The sequence below is a fragment of the Diadema antillarum genome, unplaced genomic scaffold, assembly GCF_040938485.1.
Source record: "Diadema antillarum isolate AM-2024a unplaced genomic scaffold, OU_Dant_1.0 seq00000586_RagTag, whole genome shotgun sequence".
Lineage (NCBI taxonomy): Eukaryota > Metazoa > Echinodermata > Echinoidea > Diadematoida > Diadematidae > Diadema > Diadema antillarum.
The window spans coordinates 1,260,284-1,269,630 of NW_027271520.1; positions in this window are offsets into that span (position 1 = coordinate 1,260,284).

Consider the following 9,347-nt stretch of genomic DNA (forward strand, 5'->3'; position numbering starts at 1 on the left):
TGAAGCCAGGAATAGTTAGTTCATGCAGACAGGTCAACCTTTGTTGTGGGCTATTTCAATAAAGCAGCCCTACAAAAGCGAAGAATTTGCATTTTGGATTTTTTTTTATTCCACCAATCTTGTTCTTGTATAAAGAGTAAAATGAATTGAATGATCCGACGAAACAAACAAACAAACAAACAAACCATCAAGGAGTGGTGTAGAGCTTCAAATTGCAATCACCAACAAAAACAGATCAGTAAGAAAGATTAAAGGGATCGTATAGTTTTGGTTGGGACCTAATTTCAGGTTTCTTACATTTTGTGGTTAGATAAGGAGAAACCTCTTATGAAATATGAAAGAGCATGTAATTCTATTAGGAATTCAACATTTATTTGATGAAAATTGGTCTTAAAATGACTGAGATATCCAAAAAAGAGTGATTCTAATAAAGTGTGGGACCCACACTTTATGAGGATCGCTTTGTATTACTTTTTTTTTTGGATGTTTCAGTTTAATATTCCAAATCCGCTTTTCGTAAAATAAACTTTGAATTCCTCTTAAAAAGTTAAAAGCCCAATTCTCATCTCCACCAATACTGTAGGGGCCTACCATCCCTTTAAGAGATGGTCTTGATTATCATTGTGTGTATGTTTCATTTCATATCTTCAATATCAGGATAAAACAGTTTATAGGGTAGCAATATCGTACACTTTGTATAATGTTCATGCCTTTCTGCATTTCAGGTGACAAGTTTGAACAAATTCTGCATGTGCAGCTTTGATAGTGCAGGTTAGTTCCCTTTGATTGTGATTAGATGAATCACATAGAAGTGCTTTAGACTTTGCACTGACCAATGTAGGAGAGTTTATGTGCTTGCCCCAAATAGATTTCTAAGTGTTTCATTCATATACCATGGCCGGCGGAACCGTGGGAGCCGTGGGGGCTCGGGCCCCCACACTTTTTGTGCACATACAAAGAAATACATAAGGTGTCATCTCTTTGGGCCCCCCACACTTTTTTTAACCCGGAAGTACATAAGTGGCACTATAGAAATAGATAGAGATCTTGAAGTGTGACCTTCTTTCTTTTTTTTTGCTTGTCAGCTGAAAAAACCATGGAAGGGGAGAGACGAGACCTTTTTTTTTTCTTTTTTTTTTTTGTCAGGTGAAGAAACCCGGAAATTGAAGGGGAGAGATCTCATACCATTTTGCCAATGATCAAGTTCATGTAGGTTGAAAGTTAGTCGGGTGAGTATATTATGTACTTTCTTCATGTCAGTGATGATAATTCATCCAACATATTTCACAGAAATATATTTGAAAATACTGCCAACATTTATCAGTATGGCCTGAAGGTTATATACATGAGACAAGCTGGATAAGTGCCTGACTTAAATAGTCACTTGATTGATGTTTGTATGGAATGATTTTAGCACATTGTGGAACACATGGGTGTTGATTAAGCTGTGACAATGTTTGAAACATGATGTCAACTATTGTAGAGCTAGTTTTGATTGTACTTTATTATCTCCTATTTATTCTTGATTCTTTGTCATCTTCTTCACACTTCTTCTTCTTCTTGTTCCTTTTTTGTCTTATTCAATCTTTGTCCACCTTTCTTTTCTCCTTTTTCCCTCTTCTTTCTAGTCTTCTTCTTCTTCTTCTTCTTCTTTGGTTTAATTTATCTTCTTTACTTAATTTGAAAGATTATCATTGACTTTGGAGATCAGTTTCATTCTGTTCTACAACTTTATCTTCAGTCATTAGATTCACAGGCACGCTTTGGCATCTTATATTGAATACCTGGTTAGAAAGGTGAGTAGATGTACAGCTTAACAAGAGAAAATTGGTATAGTAACCAATATGATGCCATGAGATATACTCAGAATATTATGTAGATGAAGGATTGTAGATTATGAGAGTCATGTATTTTAGCCATTGTATCATAGTTTTCTTTTTTAGACCTTCAAGTTCTTTTGTTTGTATAAACTGTTACCTTCAAAAACTATTTTTAAGAATTTGTTTTAAATGCAAGGAAGAGAAAACAATGTATTGTCAACTCATATGTAAGTGATGTGTGCTAGTCTTTGAAGACAGTGCCGTGATACTGTCAAACAGCACAGCACTTCACCAGCAAAATGTATTCAAGTGCCAATTTCACAGTGCTACAGTCCCATGTATATATGTTTTATGCAGTTTGTGGGACTAAACATACAAGTGTGCTTCAACTGCCCAAGAGAGAGGATTCTTTTACCAAAGATATGAAGGGGAAAAAAACACTTTATGAGATTATGTAGTCTTCTTTGAATGTACTTGATTATTTACCACTTTGTAATTGGTAATTGTGATGTATCATTCTTAATATAAATTTTCAATATATGGTGCTACAATATACTTTTTAAAAAAATGACATTATTCAATATATCACTGCCTTTGAAGGGGCATGATGTATCATAATGATTATGGCATCTTTTCTTTCCCAGTATTTTATATGAGAGGAAAAATGAAATAGATATTTTGAAGTGTTTACCGTATTTGTTATTTCATGTAGTCCCTCGGCATTGTCAGGTAATATTTTGTAAAGAAACTTACGTTTGTCAACAAGATTGTAATATTGCAACTGATTGACAAATTGCCCAACGGCAATTTGTCAATCAGTTGCAATGAAAACATCTTGACGGAAGAATTTCATGAATTTGAAAGATTGTTTTACATACCTGTATCTACTAGCAATGAACAGTGGTTTCTGTAGCTGTAAGTACTTCTTTACTGTAGATGTCACTGCTGCTTTCTTGTAGACCTGGGGGGCGTTTCATCAACGAGTTCGTCGGAGGTTTTCACCGACAAATTTGCTATCAGCCAATCAGACGCAAGGATTTACACTGACAACTGTTAAAGCTAATGAAATCCTTGCGTCTGATTGGCTGATAGCAAATTTGTCGGTGAAAACTCCGACGAACTCGTTGATGAAACGCCCCCCTGAACATGAACAGGGATGGTCTGAACCAGAATGAAAGGGTCAACAAACTAAGCGTGGAAGTTTAAAATTGCACTGTCTGAGGCTGGGGAAATTTTTACTTAAATCCAACAATACATCAACAGGACAGAAATACAAAGAATAGTGTACGATTAGCAAAGACGTTACAATATCATTGACATCATGTGTCAGGTAATATAGTCATCAACTTTAATACTGCATGTAGGCCTACTGACAAATATTATGTCGATCAATATGTTAAAAAAATGTAAGTTACATTTGAAAAAAGAAATGATCATACTGTGACAGATAAAAATTGTCTTCCTTTTCTTCCTATGTAAGAATGCCTTCAAATGAGTTTCGTATGAATTTATTTTTTTTTTTCAATCTTATCATCTCAATGTATGTTGACATTTCTTGATACATTCATCAGTGGTTTTTAATGTAATGTACAGATAAGTATACATTTTATAGCAGAGATTTGTTTTTTAGCTACTGTATAGTCTTGCATGAAACCATAATGTCGATGGGATACATGGTCAGTATGATGTGGTGTATAGTAGTGCTGAACAGCTTCTACGTTAATGTATAGGCCTAGTACTTGGAAATGTAGTTCTGACTCCAAGTGTGTCAAAGAAACTTGTCTCAATCATTACTTGATTCATTATATTGAGATAAATTCTTGTTCTTTGTATATATATACATGTCTATGAGGTTGGTCGTATGTTTTCTTACCCCAATTTGTGCCAAAGTTGAATCCCTTTATCAGCATATTTTACTTCTGATTGTGCTATGATACATGTGACAAGAGTATCACGATCCAAGGCTCTGATTGTTATAATTATATAGAGTGTGATGATGATGGTCGCTACAAAGTACCAACAGGGATAAAGGGCATGTGGGACTAAGAGTTGCTATTGACTCGGTAGTGCTCACTCCCTTTGTCCTGTAAACCTTTATGCCTTGATTTCTGTAATATTCGTCTGATGTTATTTAATATAAATTGAAAGATTACAAAAAACAACAACAACAACTGTGTACCTGCAGGTACTCGAGAGCTCTCACCAATATTGACTAGCAAGACAATTTTATCTTCCATATTGGATATTCAGCAAGGTTTTCCATACCAGTGCTTCCATTTATAAGTTAGCCTTGAGGTGCTTTGTTTTGTTTTATACCATCTTCCTGCTCCTGTTGATTGTATATGAATATTGTATAAAGTATTGGTAGTCAATTTAATTATCAGTGAAGTCATGTGACAGTTTTTTTTTTTCTTGCATGTCATGACCTTTGTATCTCCAGTTTTGAAATGGAAGTACATGTATTCAGTGTAATAAAATGTTGATCATGGCTTACCTCACAACCAGCAATTTGAGTGTATTTTCGGGTTTGTGAAGCTTCTCTTCACTTTTGGCCATCTTTTGATATTTGTACTTGTAATGCTTTGTTTTTCTTATTTTTTGGTTGCTTCTTTGTTGTATATGTGTATATATGTGTAATTTAGCAGCACAAACGAGAAGAATATAGTATTATACAGCTGTTTATTTTGGTTCATATTAATTTGTGTGTGTATCAATATGCATGTGTGTGTCTGTGTGTCTGAGTGTCTTTTCTGCTCATATGTCATATTTCTGTCAGAGATTCTAGCCTGATATTGCAGGTCTGGTCTTCACATAAAAGTTTAGGATGATGTTATGTGAAACAGATCTGTAAAATTAATAGGCCTAACATAAAAGCAGTGGCCAATCACAGGCCTTTGCCAACTACATCACTAGCAATCTGGCCTGGAACCAGAGCCAACAAAGTATTTCCTGCAAGACCCAAACATAAATCACCTTCTCTTCCAATGAGAAGTATTTGCACTTACCCATCTTAGGGTCTCTTAAAAGAGAGAGGGAGATAGGTATATAGGTAGATATAGATAGATAGATAGATAGATAGATAGATAGATAGATAGATAGATAGATAGATAGATAGATAGATAGATAGATAAATAAATAAATAAATAGGTAGATAGGTAGGTTGGTAGATAGGTTGGTAGATAGATAGGTAGATAGATAGGTAGATAGGTAGGTTGGTAGATAGGTTGGTAGATAGATAGGTAGATAGGTAGGTTGGTAGATAGGTTGGTAGATAGATAAATAGACATAGATAGGTAGATAGATAGGAAGATATATAGATAGATAGGTCGATAGAAAGATAGATATGTAGATAAATAAATAGATAGGTAGATAGGAAGATATATAGATAGATAGGGAGATAGAAAGATGGAAAGGTAGATGAATAGATAAAAAGATAGATATATGGATAGATAGATAAATAGACATAGGTAGATAGATAGGGAGACATATAGATAGATAGGGAGATAGAAAGATAGATATGTAGATAGATAAATAGACCGACAGACAGATAAGTATAGATACATAGGAAGATATATAGATAGATAGGGAGATAGAAAGATAGAAAGGTCGATATATAGATAGATAAATAGATGAAAAGATAGATATATGGATAGATAGATAGGGAGATGTATAGGTAAATAGACAGATAGGGAGATAAAAAGATAGATAGGGAGATAGAAAGAAAGGTAGATTAGATAGATAAATAGATAGATAGATAGATAGATAGATAGATAGATAGATAGATAGATAGATAGATAGATAGATGGATTGGTAGATAGATGGATAGATACACTTGTACTTAGGTATAGGTAGATAATGATAATAATAATAAAGGACATTTATATTGCGCAGCTACTACATGTATAATAATATACTCTACTGCGCATTACAAACTGACATGCATACAAGAAATTCAAACAGAAAACAGAGAAAGAAAGAGAGAGATATATATAACAATACATAATTCAGCTTTTGACTTTTTGCAAGATCAGACACGGCTTTATGAAGTGTAAATAAACAACAAACAAACTAACATACAATTCTTAAAGGAATTCAGAGTACATTTTTGATAAAAAATCGGTTGTGAAATGACCGAGATATTAAAATAAATACAAAGTAGAACAAAGTGATCCTAATAAAAGGTGGGTCACACCTTTTATTCAGACTGTCTTGATTTGGATATCTCAGCTATTTCAAACCAAATTTTCATTAAATAAACTGAATTCATTTTAGAATTATATGCTCTTTCATATTTCGTAAAGAGTTTTTGCATTATTAAAAACCGTTGGAAACCGGAAGCCCCATCGGTACAATGTAGTTCGTTTCCAGTGAGAAAAATCTTATTGGCAGCAGCACGTCATGGCACGCAGCTTTACGCCGTCTATAGTGATCACTCACTCGGGTACTAGGCCTATTCTGTTCTCTTTCCTTTTTGTCGAGCCCACCGGAAGTGAGGGGAGACTAAGGGATCGCTTACGGCGTCTGTCCGTCCGTCGTTTGTCCGTCCGTCCGTCCGTCGTCTGTCCGTAACGCTCTAAAAACTTGAATAACTCTGTACTCTGGGCTTCAATTTGAATCAAACTTGGAGGGAAGAGTAGTAATACAAAGTTTTACCTTTTACCAAGAATGAAGGTCACCTCAAGGTTAAAGGTCACAGGCAGGGGTCAATGAACTTTTAGGGCCCAATGTTAAGTTTTTAGGGCGCGTTTAATTCAATTATGGCCGGGTCATAACTTTTGATGCGTAAGTCCGTCTGTGACTAAACTTGGGTAGTAGATGTCCCTTGGGGAGTTCATGGTCACCACAAGGTCAAAGGTGCAACAGGCAGGGGTCAATGAACTTTTAGGGCCCAATGTTAAGTTTTTAGGGCGCGTAATTTCGATTATGGACTATAACTTTTGATCCGTAAGTCTATTTGTGACCAAACTTGGATGGTAGATGTACCTTGGGGAGTTAATGGTCACCACAGGGTCAAAGGTCACAGGCAGGAGTCAATGAACTTTTAATAATTAGGGCCCAATGTTAAGTTTTGCGGGGCGCGTTTTGATTTGGTCATAACTGATCCGTAAGTCTATTTGTGACCAAACTTGGATCGTAGTCTATGTACCTTGGAGAGTTGATGGTCACCACAAGGTCAAAGGTCACAGGCAGGGGTCAATGAACTTTTAGGGCCCAACGTACTGTAATGTAACGGGTGGTGTTACATTTGGAATATTATTATGAAGCAGAAATGAAGGAGCTCAGGTACAGTTTTGGTACATTTCATCGATGCGAAGTGTTTATTCACAATCGTTCAGAAATATCATGATGAAGTTCAATGACAAGTTAAATGACGAGTACGTACATCAGAGTAAAATATAGAAGTACCAAGATGCAGGAGAGAGAGCAATATCAAGTAGAGGTTGACTCTCTGATGTCGAAATCATCATCTCCCTTGGGGCCTTGGCAAGAACCCCAAACTTGGAAATGTTCAATGGGTGATGGGTGAGAATTTTGGTAAGACAACCAATCAAAAAGGGATAACTAAAAAGAGTGACCAAAGGGGTTGTCCTAAGGGGTGATGTTTGACCAATTAAAAGAGGGGGATTCTTTTGTGGAGGAGGAAGTATTATAAGATAAGGGGCAGACAAAGAGTCTGGTGGTTCACAAGGTGTGTGTGTATATAATCTTTGGGTAATTAAACCAGGGACAAAGAAGGGTTGTTACAAGGGTGATTGAATGACTCCTTGATGTAAACATCAAGCAAGGGTAATTAAAGACAGGAAATTAATAGTAAATAATCTTGGTGTTATATTCTGAGGTGAGTTTACAAAAACAAGGGAATTTAAGTTGAGTTGTTAATGAACAGGAAGTTATCCCCAAAATATCCTAAATATACATTACATCCCCTTTTGTTAGGAAACAAGGCTCGGGGGGGGGGGGGTCAAAATATTGCAAACAATCAGAACAAAGAGAGGTTTCTGGGATTTCCAGAATCTGAATGTTGGAAAACAAAATGATAGATATTATAAATAAAAACAAATGAATGGTAGGTAGTGGAACTCAAATCATTACTGTCCCTCTATCACTTTCACACATTCACTCTCACACATTTAAATAACATAATGGTGATCTATTTACAATGAGATACAGTGAATAAAGTAACCAAAACTAATGCAATATTCTTCAACATAATTATCCTAAAATGGTCAATTTCTTCGACCATAAAAATAACAACTGAGCAATGACTATAATTTATAACTTCAATATGCTCAATTATCAAACAAGGAAAATTAAACCAGCACAAAATATGCATGAATAGGAATTCATGATTAAAAGAGCAAATCAGGAAATATCAGCGAAAATTAATATATCAAATCATAATCAAGAATTTGAGTCATTCTCGCAGACGCTAATTTCCAAGCATCTAATTGAGTATCAGCGGAGAGGTAACGAGTGCGCTCGAGGTATGAGAGCTATCTGTGCGGCCTATTAGGAATTATCACTTCAGTGAAGGATGTACACAGAAGAATATGACTCTCAAACCTCACTCGATAAGAAAGTAAATTTCTCCAAATTGATAACAATAGAAGTAAGCGAAAGAACAGACACTTTCAAGTCTGTTTATTAAAATTGAGTTTAAACTCAAATTTCTCCAATCAGTGTAAAGACAATTAATTTGATACAATAATATAACATGCAATTACACAGCCTTGAAAAGGGATTCCAAAGCTTATATTCTCATTATTTTGGCAATGAGATTAATAATGTGAAAGTTACGTATATTACTTCTGCAACAAATACAACAAATCATAAAATGACAAAGAAATATATCATATACAGCTTTAGACTTATAAAGCTTATCAAGAAAATTATGTGTATAATCGTTTCATATATTTCTTTGGTGTTCCCGTGACAGGAATGATTCTATCAATCAGAATTTGTCTTATCAAGTTACTTGTGCCTGTATACAGTCCTATGTTCCACCAAAATCTAACCTCTTTGGGGTTATTACCGTCAGTCGGAGTCCTAATGAATGAAGTCAGTACTTGCAATTGCCCGTTCTTAAATCGTCCTCGGTGTAGGGTCATGTCATTGTCAGAAGGGGCAGTTGTTAGAAGGTCAAATTGTCGTTCAAGGTCAGTTTGTCGTAGGGGGGTTGGGGCGGCTATTCCGTTGTTAGGGGTGATGGATGTCACATAGTCAGATGTTTGGATTGGGTCTGTCGTCTGAAAGCACATGATGTGATCAGCAGTGCATTCAGGAGGGGTGTGGTCATGCTCATCAATAAAATTTACTGATGGTTTGTCAGAGGTTTCACCGTCTCCAGGGGTCACTGTCTTTCCAAGTGCCTCTTTCAGTCGCTGGAGGTGGGTGATGGGTTTCCTCTCATCCGATGCTTTCATGAAACAGGGTTTCAACCTGTTGTAGTTAAAGACATCTCGCAGAATTTCACCTTTGAGAGTGGAGAGAATGAAGTGGGTTCTATCGAGCACTTCATGCACAACT